Source organism: Mixophyes fleayi, chromosome 9, assembly GCF_038048845.1.
Source record: "Mixophyes fleayi isolate aMixFle1 chromosome 9, aMixFle1.hap1, whole genome shotgun sequence".
NCBI lineage: Eukaryota > Metazoa > Chordata > Amphibia > Anura > Limnodynastidae > Mixophyes > Mixophyes fleayi.
The window spans coordinates 16,093,001-16,113,516 of NC_134410.1; the positions used below are offsets into that span (position 1 = coordinate 16,093,001).

The 20,516-nt window shown below is 41.0% G+C and overlaps 1 long non-coding RNA gene across 1 annotated transcript; it reads left to right on the forward strand.

Moving 5' to 3' along the window:
- Positions 1-3,550: 3,550 nt before the first annotated feature.
- On the forward strand, positions 3,551-10,601 carry LOC142102055 (uncharacterized). The gene is made up of 3 exons (XR_012679194.1): positions 3,551-3,682; positions 7,530-7,658; positions 9,500-10,601. It is a non-coding gene; the product is annotated as an uncharacterized LOC142102055 (long non-coding RNA).
- Positions 10,602-20,516: the final 9,915 nt, after the last annotated feature.

Below are 20,516 nucleotides of genomic sequence, written 5' to 3' on the forward strand. Positions count from 1 at the left end.
TAATCAGGCAGGTAACACTGCACTACTGACTACACAGCTATGTAGCAACTGAAGTACGCACATGCAGTGAACTCTGATAAATGGAACATTTTCTAATTGGTCAAAAGTTTTAAGTGGAGTACCTCAAGGTTCCGTTGTGGGGTCACTCCTTTTTAATATATTTATTAATGACCTTGGTGACGGTTTAGAGAGTAAAGTTTCTATTTTTGCAGATGACACTAACTCTGTAAGGTAATAAAATCAGAGCAAGTTGTAGCTTCTCTACAGAGGGACTTAAATAAACTGGAGGATTGGGCGGCCAAATGGAATATGAGGTTTGACATAGATAAATGTAAGGTTATGCATTTAGGGATCAAAAACAAGAACGCAATCTATAAATTAAATGGAATTAATTAAGGAGTATCTATAATGGAAAAGGATTTGGGAGTGCTTGTAGACAGTAGACTTAGCAATAGTGCTCAATGTCAAGCAGCAGCTGCAAGGGCAAATAAAGTATTTGCATGCATAAAAAGGAGTATAGATGCAAAGGAAGACAGTGTAATTTTGCCACTGTATAAATCGTTGGTAAGACCTCATCTTGAATATGCAGTACAGTTCTGGGCATCACTCTATAAAAAAGATAATTTGGAACCAGAAAGGGTTCAGAGAAGGAGGACAAAATTGATAAAGGGTATGGAGTCATTAAGTTATGAGGAAAGGTTAGCCAGTTTAGGCATGTTTACTTTAGAAAAAAGGCATCTAAGGGGAGATATGATTACAATGTAGAAATACATTAAGGGTCAATACAGAGAACTTTCATGGGAAATTTTTCCCCCAAGGACTATACACAGGATACGTGGTCACCCCCTAAGGTTAGAGGAGAGGAAATTTCACAACCAGCAAAGGAAGGGGTTCTTTACAGTAAGGGCAGTCAAGATATGGAATTCACTGCCAGGGAAGGTTGTGATGGCAGATTGAATAGACATGTTTAAGAAAGGGTTAGCCAAATTTTTAGCGGAATAGTGTATCCAGGGATATGACTGTTAATTAAAATGTAGGATAATAGTGGATTTAGGGTAAAAATAGGATTGCAATATTGGGTCTGGGGGGATTTTCACAATTGAAACAGATTGGCGGTTGCTTACTCTGGATCAATTTCAAATATAAGTGCAGGATCGCAGGAGATCGAAAATAGGTTGAACTTGATGGACTGGTGTCTTTTTTCAACCTCGTCAACTATGTTACATGTGTGTACAGCATACTTGCCAACTTTGTAAAGTTGGCCTCCGGGAGATCTGGGGGAGGTGGGCGGGAGGGGGCGCAGTTCAGTGAATTGCGTCATTTGGTACCACCCCTAAATGGACAACACAATTTCTAGCTTATTACAACGGGGGGCGGGGCCATGATGACGCATGAATCTTGTCATAAGCCCCGCCCCGCTACTCAACTAAGGTGGCCAAGGACCGGGAGGTTGCCCTGCTCTCCCCCAGGAGTCCAGGAGGACCCCCAGAAATTCGGGAGTCTCCCGGATGTTTCGGGAGAGTTGGAAACTATGGTGTACAGTTGTATGGGCTACTGATACCTGCAGTAACAGGGAACACCCGCAGACATTTTTTACTAATAGAATTCAGGAACAACTGGAAAGTCAATTATGCAAAAAGTCGCCATAGAGTGCACAAAAGTGAGATTCGATTTCTGCAAGTGTCCTAGATTTCCACTAAGAGAAAGCAAGATTATGGCGCTTGTGGGTGTGGTTCCCAAGTGAGGTGCTTACAGATCAGTGGTCCTAGTTCCAATGGAAAGTCATACAATGGGAAGAGTATGAGGTAACACTGCTCAGGACCACACACTATCATTCCCAGACCAGTGGTCTCTGTGAAAGGTTCAAGGAAGAGCAACTGTAAGGGGAGGACAATATTAGAGAGGTGGATTTAATGTTGTGGCTGATCAGTGTATACAGTACTAGTTACCTAGATTGGAAAATGTCACAAATTCAAGTTCTACCACTTCTTAATTACGGTTACCACAGAGATGGTGCAAACAAACACACCTGTCACATTACTTCCCTCTGTCCCCAGCTCCAAAAATGGACGTAAGAAGTTAACACATAACACACACACACATATATGTCTACACTAGCGCACAAACAGCAGCTCCGTCTGATCAGTGGTGACTCCAACATCGGGAGTGTTCGTGCTGGGAAAGAGGACAGAAGACTATTATAGAAAGATCATGCTGCAGTACAATGCTCTTGCAAAACCACTGAAACACTTGGGGGTAAATGTATCAAGCTGAGAGTTTTCCGGTGGGTTTGAAATACCAATCAAATTCTAGTTATCATATATTTAGTACATTCTACAAAATGATAGCTAGAATCTGATTGGTTGCTATAATGTTCCGCTATATCTCTACAGTGGCGATGTTCAATACAGGAAGTTTGAACCAACCAACGGTGAGGCCTATCGTTAGATGCTCTAATACAGGTAGACCTTACGGTGACCGGTCGCAGTCAGAGCATTTTGATAGTTTTTAGAAACAGATAACCTTATCTAATATTGAGCGGCGGAAACGTTTAACTGCTGTTTTTCAACCATAAAGAAGGCAGATATTTGATAAGAATGCATTACACATCACTGTATCAGGCTCAAAATGTATGTTAGTAATTCCTCTTCAATGGATTTAATTCCAAGGCTGAATTGCTGCCCTATTCTAGGCTACCAGTAATTTCCTTCAGACAGGATTTATTTCCCACGATTTCCTTCAGGACGTAGAGGAAGCAGTAAAAATCTATTTCAATAGAGGTGTAATCATCCAATAATAAATGTTGCACAAATAAGTGCTCAGAGATCAGCTCCACATGCAATAAGCAGAAGCAATGAAACTCACATAAAGTGGTTATACAGCCTCTATTACTTCTCTATATTCTATTCTCTGCATCAGAAGTGATCTAGTCCGTTCCCGCAGCTCCTGACCACTGTGTGGCCAGGCCCTTCATTTTTGACAGTCATAACTAATTGCGTTCCAGCATGGAAAACACTGTATCTAGGCGTCCTCTAACCTCACACAGATCTACCATGTCCTTGTAGGTAATGTTTGTGAAGCCTTCTCTCAGATGCAGTAGATATTTAGGCAGTAGGGTCTAAGCCTCCAGTGATGACCAAAAATTCAAGTACTGTACAGTAAGAAGCCATCAACTACATGATCTACCACAAGTGCGTGGACAGCGTTAGTTTATGTCCTGTCTATTTGGATGCGCAGCAAGGCAGAGCCTAGTTGGGTAGTAAGCACTCAACGATGAGGATCAATCATTGAATCAACAGAAAGCCAAAACAACACACCACACCTCACCTCTCTCACCACAAATATCTACCATCCATCATCCCAACTTATTTTTATTTTACATTCCAACTCTTTTATGTATCACTGAAAAACAAAGCCACACCTTGAAACTCCAAGAAGAAGCCCCCACATTACTCATGCTTACATAATCCACAGTCCTCGCAGTCATTTCCCAATTCCAGACAAAGTCCCCACAGGGCTGTGATAACAGTATAAAAGGTGAATCCAGGGAACACATCACCAGGTTCACATTCAGCATCGTTCCCTGATACACCACACAGAGTTCAATTCCCAAGTTCAGTGAGAGGAAGGATGGCTCACTATTCGCTGCTGTGCCTCCTGGCCATTTGTGGAGTCTACCTAGGTATGTACTTATATGTTCGGTGTTATATAGTGTTTAATCAAGTGTAAAAAGCTAAGTATTGTGTATATATTTCAACAATGTAGAAATATATAATTTGCATATCCCATTTTGTGCGTATATACATACATATATATATATATATATATATATATATATAGATAGATAGATATTTGCCATAAATTAACCCTATTTATGAAGCGCATTTGATGCACACTGCAAACGTTTTGGTTCTGCACCAACGTGACTATATGGTTTTTCACCAACGCGTTTTACGTCTACTCTTCGCTCTCAGGAGACGCTCACACACGCCACAAGTGCACCTAGTTTTCTGGAGCAGCTCAGAAAGATTTCCTTTGTGGAACAAGATTGCCGAAACTAGATAAAGGTATGGGGAATGGTCATTACTTGCCACTCCACAAGTTACTTGAATTTTGCGACCAGCTCAGAGCTGGCGGTCTTCAGGTCATGTCCTACACTTTTGACGAGACCCGTTTCGCACCCTAATGTGGCATTTTGGCAGAGAAACGCATTTCCAGGTGCCGAGCAATGTAATACACAGCAACACAAAAATAAAATTGCTACAGTCCCTATGGCCCCTCACTACCATGAATAATATAAGCCATAAATAAGTTTCAATCGAACAGTATTTTAGGAGAAAAATATAAAAGTTTATTTAAGGAAAAGAGAGTCACTAAATCATTGTGAGGTTGAGCCGTGCTGCTCTTGCAGTTTTCCTGCCTCTATGAACACCTAGGTGCACTATAGTTTGAGGACTAGTGTAACGAAAGCAGAGCCTAGGTATACACCTTGATGTGCACTGGACGCCGGGGACGCCTGGCAAATTTTAGCCCGGGGAGCAAGAATCGACTAAGGAGCCAATTAGGAACATTTTACAGGAAAGAAAATGCAGGTGGCCCAGTGACCCGGCCCAATTTAGCCCTTTAAGGGACAGGGATGGGCCCGGGGGGGGGCAGATGCCTCCCCCACCCCAGCCCAGCCTGCCCCTGACTGGACGCACCACCCAGAACAAACTGTGTAAAACCAAAGCATGTTACAAGTGTATCAAGTACTCTTGGTAAATAGCCTTCACTATGTACAGTTTGTGCTACACTAGGTGACAGCAAAACATGTACTATTATATATACATAAACAAGCACCTCCATAAGTCTACGAGGCAAACAGAGTAGAGATAATGCAAACGTCTACTACAGTATTATGAATGCCATAACCAGAGGCAAAAGGGGCGTTTGCATTGTGCCCATAGGGATAGAGCACAACACTAATGAAGAGACCCTTACAAGAACTAATGTCTTAGCTCTTATATATCATAGAAAGTGTTAAGATTCCCTCTTTCTGAAAGGGGAGTCTCCCCTTCAAGTTGCCTGACAAAGGTCAATCAAACAAGATAAAAGTGAATAGTCTTTGTCCTAAATCTGACCCTTCCCCAAGTTTTATCCCTAAACCTAAGGTTAGCCCAGTGCTCAGTCTAATCATGTTTTACCAAGTGGTGTGGGTCCCACTAAGGTGACAATAGCAGAGCAAGGGTTAATTCCATCTGTCTGAACATCACAAAGAGACTCTCAGAATGCAAAGCTGACTTTCTGGTCAACATATTCTTAACCTCAGTAAACATAAAGGTCTTTCTATTTATTTGTTACCCAATAGTTTCATCTTGTTATTTGATAACAATAATAGTAATATTCAATAACAGAGAATATCAGAGCTTGGGTGTGTTCATCTTTGGTGGGAACATGTTGATCAGACACATGAATGAGAGGCTGTGTGTGACAATGACACAACAACACAACAAACCACATTATAGGACACCTGCCAGAGAGCGGCGCGTCCTTTGCATTCTGTCTCTGACCACAGAGTGACGTCATTATGGGAGATGCACTAATGAGCACTGACTGCTTTTTAGATTGTCCTTAATAGAGGATAAATGTATACAACATACATATCGACTTACCAGTCACTTGCTAAGTTCATTTCAATTTTCATTGCCTACAAGAACTAAAAGAGTGAAATATATATATATATATATAGTTTTAATTTTTGTGACAAACATTATTATCTGTCCAAAATCTTTATGAGTGACCAAAAACATACAACAGCTTTCATTTGCTGTATACGAGTTTCAGCATTTGTGATTTTTCTAAATGTATGGAGCACGAGCATAGTACAACTTCTCCAATTCCAAATGCTGGATGTAATACTCACGATCAGTTCTCCCTATAATTCTGCATGCATTGGCAACTGTTCATCACCATTTTGCTAGTCCTACTTGCAGTATTTAATTCTTAATAGTTACTCTCATTTTGTATGTTCTTTATATATACAGTGACACTTATTTTGCTCTTTCTGCTTGGAGCAAAGCTCAGTAATAGTTTTTATTTTGTATTTTAGTCTTTGTCTGTGTGTGTATTTTAGGGAATTTAGACTGTAAGCTCCAATGGGGCAGGGACTGATGTGAGTGAGTTCTCTGTACAGCGCTGCGGAATCAGTGACGCTATATAAATAAATGGTGATGATGATGATGTTACATAAGTTATAGAGCATTTCCCCTTCAACAGTGATGCACTGTTATTAGTAATTCCAATCTTAAGTGTGGAATTCATAGTGTGGAATATGACCTGTTATTGGCTAGAAGCACATCGGGTCCAAAGCTCACAGCAAAAAAATCTACAATAGGGAGTGTTCACCTTCTTTTTTAAATTTCTATCTGACTCAACAACTGATGAAATGAGGTATATGTTTAAATGAAGATACACATTATGATCAATTAAAAGCCAGTGAAATGTGATCCTGTTCAGTGATCAAGTCATGTTGGACATTATATTGCTTAATGTGTTTAAAAAGGGCATTGTATGTGATATGTAAAGGAGCAGTGTGACCCAAGGAACTAAGTTATATATACATTTTTTTTTTTTTTAATGTGGCCCAAAAACACCATACCAACAGTGAAGTTTGGAGGTGGGAACATCATGGTGTGGGGCTGTTTTTCTGCATACGGTACTGACATACTGCATATGATTGAAGGAAGGATGAATGGAAAAATGTACCAAGACATTCTTGATAAAAATCTGCTGCCATCTACCAGGATGCTGAAGATGAAACGAGGGTGGACATTTCAGCAAGACAATGATCCCAAACACACAGCCAAGGACACTCTCAATTGGTTTCAGAGAAAGAAAATAAAGCTGCTAGAATGGCCCAGCCAATCACCTGATTGGAATCCAATTGAAAATCTACGGAAAGAAGTGAAGATCAGAGTTCACAGAAGAAGCCCACGGAACCTTCAAGATTTGAAGACGATTTGCGCTGAAGAATGGGGCAAAGTCACACCTGAGCAATGCATGCGACTAGTTTCTCCATACAGGAGGCGTCTTGAAGCTGTCATTACCAACAAAGGCTTTTTTACAAAGTATTGAATACATTTCTGGAAGCTTGCTTAATTCTTTTTTCCTGTGTCATTTCACATTATTACACAAAACTTCATTTATGGACATCTACGGTTTGATTTCTCTACATCAAGCTGCTATTAATTATTTATAATTCTACACAGTGTCATGGTCTACCATGGCAACCACAGTCACATGGCACATGATGTAGTGAGTTTTGGTACACCCTCTAAGTAGAGTGATGTTGAAAAGGAGATAATGATTTGTAGAAGGACAGCTAAGTAAATGACTAACATATGCATGCTTAATCGATACTTAACTTACTGTGTAAAGAGAAATAAAACTTATTTGGGATTAATGTCTAGTTTCGCATGCTTTATTGATAGGAATGGTCCTTACTGCCAAGTGTTCCTAATGTTAAGTTAATTTTGTTTGTTTTCTTACAGGACAGGTTCACACCAAAGAGTGTTATAAGTGTGACTTTATGTTCCTTTCCCAGTGTATGTTCACTAACAGCAGGAGCGTTCAATGTGTAGATGACACATTCAATTGTGGAAGAATGAGGTTCCAAATAGGTAATGTGTGTTCTCTTTTTACTTTGAAAAGTGGGTCAGTAGTATTGAAGCATTTAGCTTTAAAAACTTGAAGGCGGAGGGTGGAAAACCACTTTAAATGTTAATTGAACATATCAGCCAGACCCCCTGGGACTTTGGCTAAGAGTTGTTTATGATGATCTAGTAGGTGGTATTTAGAATTGATGTCAACTATGAGAGGAAGATTAGACAGATAGAATGCCAGTAGATGGACCCATAATCATTCTTTAGGTGTCAAATGGGATGGCTGGAAACTCTTATTGGATGATAACTCCATCTGATCGTCTATGTAGTCATTGTCGGACCATGTTAATGTTGGCCCAGGTGATTCAGGCAAATAGTCACGTCTCAAATATGGTCATACAAATGCATCACCTAAACATTTGAAAGATGTTTATTGGAGTATGGGGTGAGTATGACAAGATGATTGATTTGATGTTTCTTGTAGTAGTTAGTGAACATAAGTGAAAGATTTGATAGATGTCCGTTGGGATAGTTGGTGAGGAGGATCCAATAAATGTTTATATGGGCAGTGGTGAATAAAATAGGGAAATTTAATAGATTATTGGAGTAGTGAGCACAAGAGGAAGATGTGATATATGTTTGCTGGAGTAGTTGGTGATGGGACAGTTGGTGACGAGAAGAGGAAGATCTATCAGATGTTTGTTCAAGTAGTTGATGAAAATAAAAGGGAATCTATTAGATGTTTGTTTGGGTAGTTGGTGAAGAGAATAGGGGGATCTGATAGATGTGTGCTATATAGATTGTGTAAAGAAGAGGGAGGTCTAATAGATGTGTGTGTGGTAGTTGGTGAAAAGAAGATCTTTGATGCTTGTCAGTGTAGTTGGTCAGAAGAAGAGGCAAATCTATTAGATGTTTGTTGGGGCAGTTGGTGAAAAAAAAGAGGGCAATCTGATATTTGTTGGGGTAATTGGTGAGTAGAATAGGAGAATCTGATGTTTGTTGGGTATTTGGTGAGAAGAAAAGGAGGATCTGTTAGATGATTGTTGGGTTCGTTGGCAAGCAGAAAAGTAGGCTCTGTTAGATGTCTCCTGGTGCAGCTGGTGAGAATAAAAGGAGAGGAGGATCTGTTAGATATTTGTTGGGGTAGTTGGTGAGAAGAAGAGGAGGATCTGTTAGATGTTTATTGGTGTAGTCGGTGAGAAGAAGAGGGCGATCTGATGTTTGTTGGGAAGGTTGGTGAGTAGAAGAGGAGGATCTGATAAATGTTTGTTGGGATGGTTGGTGAGTAGAATAGGAGAATCTGATGTTAGTTGGGTAGTTGGTGGGAAAAAAAGAGTAGGATCTGTTAGATATTTGTTAGGGTAGTTGGTGAGAAGAAGAGGAGGATCTGTTCGATGTTTATTGGTGAAGTTGGTGAGAAAAAGAGGGTAATCTATTAGATATTTATTCAGGTAGTTGGTGAGAAGAAAAGGAGGATCTGTTAGATGATTGTTGGGTTCATTGGCGAGCAGAAAAGTAGGCTCTGTTAGATGTCTCCTGGTGCAGCTGGTAAGAAGAAAAGAAGGATCTGTTAGATGGTTGTTGGGATTGTTGGTGAGTAGAAGAGGAGGATCTAATTGATGGGTGTTGTATATAAAAAAAAATTGAAAGCAAAAAAAACCTAAGAAAATGTTATACAATTCAGGTGATCGATGTATAGTTATAGTCATTAAAGAGATGAGCTATGTGGAATTTAATTGCCTTCTCGATTGTAATTTACTATATAAATACCTAATTACTGCAAACTTGCTATCATACTAAATGAGTTAATGATTATTTTTTCCAGCTTTAAAAATGGTCTTTTCTTTTCCCCAAAACAGGAACCCAGCCTGTTTTTGAAAAGTATGGATGTTATGCCGAAGGATTTTGCAACAGAACTCAACAAGTGTCAGGAGTGCTTGATATACTCCAATACAATTCTACCTGTTGTATATCAAACTTCTGCAATGGGGGCTTCACAGTCCAAGCCCCTCACCTCCTCTTTCTAGCAACACTCAGCAGTTTTATACTGTACATTATATCTTGAAATGAACAATAATTCTATCTAGCTTTGTAATGAACACAGAACGCGGCTCATTCATATCTATATTCTCTTCTTGGATACATAGGAGTTTTTAACATTGTGCAAACGCAAGAAATATTACCTTATAAATGGGAAGATAGCAGCAATAAATGAAAGAAAACATCTGATTGGCTGTAAAACATGAAGCTATCTGCCCTCTGCATTTGTTTCAGATATGGACCCTCTGGTAGAACAGGAAGAGCCTGAGTGATACTAGCCCTGCCACTTATATTGGGTTCCATTCATTGTTCCATTGGCTGCACTAATATGATTTATATCTAATACCCTCTTCAATAATAGCCCCAACCACAAGACCAGCCAGGATATAGCCACTGATGACAATAGCTCATTGCCTAAAGATTTTAATGGGATAAAGTTCCAGGTTTGCACCATGTTAATACCATACTTGCCAACCTTATGTTGGCCGGGTCCTGGAGATACTGGAGGGCAGGAGGGGTGTATGGGCAGAGGGGGCGGGGCTTCACTATTTGCGTCATTTTGACCCCACCCCTGGTGATGTAATGCCTGTTTTGGGTCTTTTTAAAAAGAACCCAAACAAGCAGTACATCACTGGGGGCCCCTTCCCCCTCCACCTGTACATTCCGGCGCTAATTTTATTTAAGTGGGCAGATGGGCCAGATGTGGGAGAATCGCCAGCTCTCCAGGGAGTCCGTGAGACCGACCCGAATTTCGGGAGTCTCCCGGACATTGCGGTAGAGTTGGCAAGTATGGTTAATGCCTCACACTTTAAGAGCAAGGGTCGGGTGAACGCCATAAGTTAGTACTTCAGGGGCTGGTTATTCCTCCTGTGAGGCGAGAACCTTGTCTGGCCGCCCTTCAGTAACTGACGGCAGAAATATCACAGGTATTCTCCCTCTATTGCTTTGCGCCATTCACAGCGCTACAGCAATGAGCGGCCCGGAACGTTCACAAGACACTTTGCAGTGCAAATTTAAAAGAAATCTCTGCTCATTTTTCCTCACACCCCTATGAAAATGAGCAGAGATTACTACTACCGTATTTGCCGGCAAGGTGCGCGGCAGGATATCCACTTGCCACATCGCCGGCACTTTAAATCTCCCCCATAGATTGGAATAAAACAGTCACCCTAGTATGGTAACAGAATACTCGCCAGGCTCTATCACTGGAATAAACTATTTCTCAGACAGGCAGGTGCTTTTGTTTTAATCAATGTTGGGCAAATATTTTGTGTTATTTACTCAAGCATAATTTGCTGATATTAGACAGACCCCCTCATATGTATCCCCTCCTCTCCATCTAAACATACAAAAGGTGCTATAATTCTATAATTCAATCTTCAGGTCTATTTGCAGATGGGGTTAATGAGGGGTTAAATTGAGAAACCCTGAAAACTTTGCCCGTTGGCAAACTTTGAAGACCTTGGAGAAGGAACCAAATACTTCTTCTACAATCATATAGTACACCTGTCTCTTACACACCCAGTGAAGGCAGCCATTATGGGAGCTCAACTAATATTCATAGGAGCACAACTTAAATATTCACTAGGAACTAGTGACAACCACGAGGATGTCTGAGCATACTTGCCAACTTATGGCAGTCGGCGTCAGGGAGTTGCCGGGGAAAGGTTGGCGTGCGGGGGGCGGGGCTCAGAAAATCGCGTCATTTTGGTCCCGTCTCCGAGACATAATGACGCAAATGCGTCATTTTACAGCGGGGGCAGGGCCAAATGCCGCGATTCTCAGGGAATTGCTGCATTTTGGATTTAAGTCTGCCCACTTCACTAGAAAGTGAGCAGATGCGGGAGGCTTCTATACTCTCCTGGGAGTCCCACCCGGAATCCGGGAGTCTCCTGGACATTCCGGGAGAGTTGGCAAGTATGACATAGTGGAAGAAACAGTTTTGTAGGCTGAGCCACAAATGTGGACATTTATGTAAGCTGGACTAGACTAGAAAATTGACAGAACTGTTTGCTACAGCATTTTAATTTTGTACACCCCTTTTGTGATTTTTTTCTACCTCAGTGCAAGTCCATTGTTATCAGTTATCACTCAGAAAGGCTCCCTGCATCGTTGTCCAATGAGGTTACTTACAGGAAGTCCAATGTGCAAAGGGAAAATGCTTCCCCTTGATCAAATCCTTGTCCCAAATAGCTTTATTTCCTTAAACACTGACATATATAATTATAAATGTTACTATAACTTTTCTATATATTTAATTACATTTTGGGTTTAATGGACATTCAAATTGTTATTTTGATTGTACTCTATAACTGCCTGTAAATATTTTCTTAATTTGACTTGACTGAATGTAACATACTGATTATCTAATCACATACTGTAATGATTATATAAATGATTGTTGATGTTGGTGGTTATTGTCTACATACTATTTTAAAATAAAGGTCCAAAAGTACAGTAATTTTGCTAATATTTGCATTTATCCTTTTTGCTTCTGAAAATGTTTATTTCAGAGGCATCTATTTAAATAGTGTGGAAGTAATTACTGATTTTTAGCAAAATGGTCACTCAGGCACTGATTGTCCACAGTTCCAAACACAGCAAGGCCGAAACTCTCTGCAAACTAGTTAACCCTTGGTCTGGTCCAGACAAGATTTCTCTGCTTACAAATTCATCTAAAAGTAAAACAGCCCTTGTTGCTTAGAAGCGATGTTGTTTTTCATCCATAAGTCAAGTTAACAAGTTGGACATGTAAGTCTGGCTTCATATGTGCTCCACAAGCTACCAAAAACAGTTTTTGGGAACCTCATATTATTACGCAGTGATCCTGCACCTTCCAAAATCTGGTCAGTTTGTGACTTCCCATTTGCCTCCATGTTCCTTCTATCATCATACTACTGTCCTGTCACATACAGATCTGCCCTCGCTAACATAATCACATGTGTGAACAGATCACTGCCTCCCACAAAATCAGCACACTCCTCTCCTGCTGTGAACATCCTGGTGATCTGATTGGCTGCAGTTTCTATCCCATCCCACTTCGGAACCATGAAAACAGATGAGCAAGAGATAAAAACTAATATCAAAATGGTACTTTCATTATATCCTGTGAGGATACCGGGTTGAACTTAACCTTCTGCGCCGCGCAGCTGGCCTACCCGGTACCTACCCAAGGTTCAAAATCACCCAGGCAAATATCTGAAATTTAACAAATAAGTTTATTTAACAAAATGGTAGCACAAAACAGCAATAAACACATTTAAATAATAACTTGCACCAAATAACACCACAGTCGGGCACAAGCTTATCCCCCTCTCTCTTTTAAGACTACCAGCAAACATAGCGGCCCTAAGTCACTGTCACTCCGTTTTCGGCGGACACACAGCTCCCCAAGACCTGGAGAGGTAGACTAGGACAACGGCAGTACTACAGGGACCGACTGTCCCTTTCCTGTCAGGGGCAGAGATTTGTATCTCAACGTCAGCCTGAATTCAGCTATCACTTGGAAGTGAATGCCAACTTGCTGGCCTCTGTAGCTGTCTTTTAAGCCCAAAAATGACCTCATCGGCAATTCCAGGACCTGCCTGATTGGTCCTTTTTGTGTTTATATATATAGACAAAGGGATAGCAGATGAGTCACTCCTGGTTTAATTAGGAACAGGTATTGTTCTGTGGCGATACAGCAGAGTTTGTTTAAACAGGAGAGATCACAATCCAGACACATTTACATTTAAATACACAATGCAGTCCTCTGCCATTAAACATAGAGCTCTGTCTGTGGGCCTTTTCTTATGCTAGCACACACAGACCCACAGCTAAAGGACTACTTTCAAAATAGAATATACACAAGTGTAAATATGACTGAGAAATATGGGGATCCAGAGGGCTGGAACAGGTATATGGTTTTATAGTCTGCAGTTGACAGGTTGAGGTGATATTAATACCTAGTTTCCCCACATTCCTGCCCCACTTTTTAGCCCTGGTTCCAGGGTGGCTGTGGTATGCCCCAAGCAACTTTCTCCCCCAAGTCCAAAGTCTCTGGCCTAAGCCACTGAACTGAGCCACTGGTGTGTCACCTGGGTCCGGGGGGATTGTAGGCCGCAGTCTATAGTCTGTGAGTTCCCCACCAGTGTCCCAGGAAATTGGGCCAAACAAATCCCATGGTGGAAGGGCCTGCTTGATTGGACAAGCGTCAAGTTAAACAGTACATGTCAATATGTCCTGTGGCACTACACAAGTCTCAGCCAATGCATTCAATGAGCAACACTGGGGCAAACTCCAAAAGCACCACTTCTTTCTCCACTGGTCTGTGTTCACGGAATTCACAACCCCCAGCAAATATATGGGAAAACAGGGTTACTGCACAGCATTCTCCACTGGCCCTTCCCACCCAATAAGTCCCGGTTGGCTGCAGAGGAGTAAACAGACCTAAAGGTCCTGTAGTCAGCTCTCCCCCCTCAAAAGTCATGTTTCCACTGTTTAAAGTTAAAACATTGAGCGGTCCCAGCAGAATGCCATTCCCAAAACATCCAAAATAATCTGGAACAAGAGTTGGGGTACCTAGGTGCTTCTCACTGCCCGTGCTCGTCTCCTTCGCTTCTGGCACATCAGGAGGCAGTGTTTTTTCCACAGAGGCAGGGTTAACTGGACTGGGGAAACCAGATCCCTTTCCTGGGTGCAACTCTGTTGGTACCCAGGTTTACAGCAGGCTGCAGGGAGGTTAAAGTATCACGCCAACTCTCTTCCTGCCAATGTAACACAGCCTCTGGCCCGGTGGCAACAACATGCTCAGCCTCCTTTGTTCTTATCCCTGCCAGCCTAACTGCACTTGGGACCTTCCCCGGCTGAACATGCTGGGCAGCCGTAGATGTCGGGGCAAGGACTGGCTCCAATACTTCGCTTGTGGACGTACTCCCCTCCTACTGGAAATCTTCCATGGTCTTTGACAATGTGGCTTCTTCCCGAAATGAAAGAAGCGTTTGCAAGTGACAACTCCTGATGTCCACATGATCAGGGCAAGTGTTCCCTGCTGGTTCCATACTGTCCACTCTGCGCCCTTCTCCTTTGGACGGGAGGGTTTGCAATTTGTGTAACCTGGCAGTCACCTGTTCAATTCTTGTCTCCTCCAGTGTAACATTCAAGGCAGCTGGTGATTGGAATTCACTCACCAAGTCCTCATCCTCCAAGCCCGCAAATGGCCAATCGTAACTCAGCTCAGGCTGCTCACTGAGCGTTTCGCTGTGACCTTCCCCCAGTGAGGAGAGAAGGGTATAGCAGGTGTCGCTTCCTATCATCCACCTGGTCGAGGTCAGCCTCCTCTCCCTGGTAACATGGAATCTCTGAACTAAGCACTCGAATCTCTTGGACCAATTGTAACATCTCATGGGCTGTCCACTCCAGCGCCTTCTTCCACTCAGGTAGTTTCACCATGTGCAGGGTTCTGGCCTCTGCCTGACATTGCACAAATACATCAAACAGAAGTCCCAACTTTTCCTGCTTGAGAACTCCAAACCAGCTGCTGACCTCATTCCAGACCATGTAGAGGTGCTCCCAAGGCGAACAGACCCATTCATCTCTGGTGGACAGCGGCAGCTCTGGGTCCTGGAGGTATAATGGGGTGCCTCCATATATGCTTGTCCTTGTGCTGTTACTGCTATGGCTCTCTGTTCCCTTCTTCAGGGCCATCTTTATTGTGGGGTTGATACCCACAGTAATTGCTGTGGGGTTGGGACCCACTCTACTCGCAGCTGGCCTACAACTCACTGCAGAGTACTCTGTGGGGTTGGGACACACTCTACTTGCTGTGGGGTTGGGACCCACTCTACTCGTAGCTGGGTTACGACCCACCACTGCGTAATCTGTGGGGCTGGGATCCACTGGGGTTACGACCAACCACTGCATTTTACCAATAATTGTTATCACTTGAAGAGGGGGTCATGCACTCCGAAACGTAAGGCCTCGTTCCATCTTTAAATAAATACACTCCTGTTGAAGTCTTAACTATGCTCCTGTGTGCAGTTCGTGACTCTTCCTATGCAGTATATTACTTAAGAACACGTGGAAATGTTTTTTTCACTGGCTGGCACCAAATACAAATAATGTGTTTCAGTGGCAGTCATAGGTGCGCGCAGTTTTATTGTTGTATGTTGTTTCTTCCTACACACTCGGGAGCACCAGCTACAAATATGTAATTTGCAGATGTACCACTGACAACTACCAGGCAGGCATGTAGCCATTATTGCATGCAAGCACAAAGGGAGAGGCACCTTTATGAACTGCCTAAATTATGTTCCATTCAATTCTGTCAATATAAATTTGCAATTGCATACATGGATAAGCTATAGTGCAACAGACGACCCGTGGTTTGCAAATAGTTTTGTCACTTAAAGTCAAACTTACCCACTCTTCCGGAATGTCCGGGAAACTCCCGAATTCGGGTAGGGCACTATCATGCATCAGATTCAGAGCCTCCATGACGCAATTCTCAGGGAATCGTGTCATTATGCCCCCCTCCCCCCCTGCAGTAAAATTACGCATTTACCTTATTCCATCGTGGGGGCGGGGCCAAAATGTTGTACCTCCCTGATCCCCGCCCCCTCACATCCACCTCCCCCCAGGATCTCCCGGAGGCCAACACTGAAAAGTTGGCAAGTATGCTTAAAGCTATGACACTCCAGCATATTTAACCAAACGACAACAGATTCTTATTTGCTGTAGCTTCAAACTTTTATTTGCAGCCACTGAAGCCCTAAAAGATGAGGCAAACACAATCAAACAGAAACGTTCCAAACTAACCACTGATCTGGCACAACAAATGTCTAACGCAGATCTTAATCAAATTCTGAAACCAACGCTAAAATGATTAAGCTCAGAAGTGATACGAGTTAAGAAATGTTATGAACTTAACGGTGTTTATTCCAGGAGGAAGGACCAGAGTGAGAAATAAAGTTCCTTTCAACAACCTTGATGAAGGTTCTCTAAAAACACCAAAATTAAAGATAATGTATCCAGCAGCCCATTATCATCACCTTCATGGTGCGCATCTCTAACATATCAGATTGTTTTTAGATATGCTGGATCCAGCATCAGAGGATAATCAGCCACAGTAATAATAACAAAGGATCAAATTTTACACAGCAAACAATCAACTCAGAAAACCAACTAAAAGAAATAGCCAACCAGGAAAGACCTAAAAATATGTTGATAAATTTATCTAAAAAAGAACTTTGAACTTTGCATGAAGCATTAAGGAATGTGTATACCGCAGTACCCATCCTGGCATTAAACTGAACTCGCAAAATTCTTTACAGATGTAAAATGTCAAATATTTTACCTAAATTGGTAAATTATATATATGTAACAACATCACTGATTCCATAAATGAAAATATTTTAGATAAAATTACAGCAAACATTTAGAAATGCAAGTACATTTAATCATGATGTAGGTTGTTCTTCTGTAAGGCTAAAGAGTACATGGGAGCAGTTTCGTTTTGGAACGAACTGTTATATAAAACTGACACTATGAAGTAAATGAATAATATTAATCATTGTAAGTAATTAGAACATAATGCCACCACTTCCTTTGAAACTATTTTAGATGCCTGTATTACAAGTGCAGCTAATAATTAAATCATCAAATTCAGACACAAATTACTTTTTAGATAATGCTTACACTCGTATATCAGCGTTTTATTTAATACCTAGGGTACAGAAAGACTTAACAGGCCTGATTCATTAAAGAAAGTAAGGCAAAAATATTAATGTTTTCTCATGGGACAAAACCATGTTACAATGCAAGGGTGCAGATTAGTTTATTATTTTGCACATAAAATAATACAGGCTGTTTTTTCGTGTAGCGCACATATACTTGATAACTTTATTTGTACACTGAAATTTAAAGATGATCTAGAACAGTGGTAAATTACCCCAAATGGGGTAAAAATTAAATTCCTGGGGGTAATGCTGCCGATTCACATGCTGTCAGTTGGATTGTAGACCCCTTTTAAATGTGAAATTGCTGTTGTACCAGAAGAGCCTCAAGGGTTGGCAGAGGCACTTCTTGAGCTTCGATGCCATAATGAAGCATGTATTGCATTTGAAAACAAAGCAGATCTGTCATATTTTCGGATGTCAACAGCTGCAAAGGCATCAAAATTGTTGCAAAAGGCAGCAACTTTTTAACTGCCTCCTCATGTGCAACCTACATTTGCGAACAAGGATTTTCCACTCTTTAACGAACATAAAAACAAAGCAGAGAAATCGTTTGGACGCTGAAGACTGTATACAAATTGCTCTGACATCAAAATGCCCCAATATTTATGCTCTCGTATCAAAAATTAAGCAACATCTTTCTCCAAAACCGGAAGTATTGATGTTTGAAGCTTTCAAAGAAAATTTTGAATTCCAATAATTAATATATTAATTCCTTCCTTTCAAATCAAGGGGGTAACGTCAGCGTGTCTAAATATATTTGGGGTAAAAGATTAAAAAGTTCCCAGACTGCTGATCTAGAACAAGCTCTACCCCAATTATAAATCTGTCCTCACATTTTACATTTGCCACCCCCTCCAATGCAACATGGTTTTGCCAAGGTGCAAAGTTACTCATTGTATTTTGCTTTATTTTCCTTAATGAATCAGGCCCAACACCTCTACCCAACCCCTTATTAAACCCTAAAGGACCATTGATTAATAGATTCCTGCACCCAATGAAACACAATTCCAACTAATTGGGCCCGATTCATTAAGTAAGGTTAAGTAAAAAAAAATTGAGTAAGTAGTCTCCTGGACAAAACCATGTTACAATGCAAGAGGTGCAAATTAATTAATTATTTTTCACATAATACTGACTGTTTTTTCATGTAGCACACAAATATCAGCTTTAAATTTCAGTGTACAAATAAGCTATCAAGTATTTGTGTGCTATGTGACAAAACTGACAGTATTTATCTTATATTCAAAATAGAAAACTAATTTGCACCCCTTGCATTGTAGCATGGTTTTGTCCAGGAGACTACTTACTCAATTTTTTACTTAACTTTCCTTAATGAATCAGGCCCATTGTCTCAAAGATAACAATTTTTAAATTGCATCAAAGATATTGATAACATCCAGAATTATTATTTATTAGCCACTATTGATATCTGGTCACTGTACAATGATATTACTCACCATAAGGAGCGTACAGAAGAGCATTAGAATCATCTCGGATTTACCCTTTACTTGGGCATCATTTTCACTGCCACACAACCCCAACCATAATCTTTTGAGTTGTACTTTTTACCTGCAAGTCTCGTTCTCACCCCTCCGCTATGCATACAGGCTTAATTCTGGAAAATATTAATCAACCTGTTAATAAACATTGGTTTTGAAATATATTGAGTATATTTTTGTAAGAGAGACTAAAGATATGTATTACTTTTTACTAGATGTATTAAGAGTTATATAATTAATTAAATGCATCCATTTATTAAATATAATTATTCCATTAATCCTGTTAGTGTTGCTGGACATTTTGGTAACCCAGCATAATATTAAATTATCTACTGGTGTCTATTCAAACCCATGGATCATAATTGTTACCTACAAGCAGAAAACTTTTATGGAAAATGATTGATCCATAATCTCCCTAAGGTAGTACATTCAGTTAGGAAGGACTGCAGAAAGGATGATAACTAGGAACACACAAGTTACAGTGCTGTATAATATCCTCACAAAGGGCTGAGTTTAAATTTTGACAGATTTTTAAGCCATGTGACTGTCTCCTGCTTCCCTTTGTTGTATTCCCTACAAAAAGCTTGGCCAACCTTTGGCTCTCCTCTCCAGGTGTTGTGAAACTACAAGCCACAGCATGCTTTTACCAGTAGATGGCCAGTCAATAGCTGGCAAAGCATGCTTGGACTTATAGTTTCACAACACCCAGAGACACTCTCTCTCTCTCTTTAAATACATTTTTTATATATATATATTATGGTGGCTAAGTGGTTAGCACTTCTGCCTTACAGCAGTGGGGTCACAAGTTCAATTCCCGACCATGGCCTTACCTGTGAGTGTGTAAGTTCTCCCTGTGTTTGCGTGGATTTCCTCCAGGTGCTCCGGTTTCCTTCCACACTCCAAAAACAGTGTGTGTGTGTGTGTGTGTGTCTGTCTATGTTAGGGAATTTAGACTGTAAGCTTCAATGGGGCATGGACTGATGTCAGTAACTTCTCTCTACAGCGCTGCGGAATTAGTGGCGCTATATAAGCAAATGTTAATAATAATAATTATATGTGTGTCTGTTATACCAGTGTTGGCTAACCTGTGACACTCCAGGTGTTGTGAAACTACAAGTCCCAGCATGCTTTGCCAATATATATAGCAGCTTCTTGCTGGTAGGGTTTGCTGGGACTTGTAGTTTCAAACCACCTGGAGTGTCACAGGTTAGCCAACACTGTGTTATACTAATATACCTGCCTGGACTACTCCTAACACAATTAAAACTATAACTTTTTAAAAAGCAAAATGTCCCTAGAACAAGCTTAGACACCCTGCACATATTGTGGAACGACAAGTCCCAGCATGACAGACACTGTGAGGGAATTTCCACAGCAATCTGCTGCACAGTTTTCAATCAAGGGTTTAATACACGGCCTAAGGCTAGACAGAACCTCCTGCAGTGATTGATGTATTATCCTTATAATCATTATGTAAATGAATAGAATCATATTCCAATTATGTCAAACAATAAAACAAAACAAACATGGCGTCTCCGTGCTCCGACTTCCCACCACGTGACTTTGTGTTATGGCGGTTGCTAAGGTATTAAAACAGAACGGAGATTGCATCGCCCCGCCCA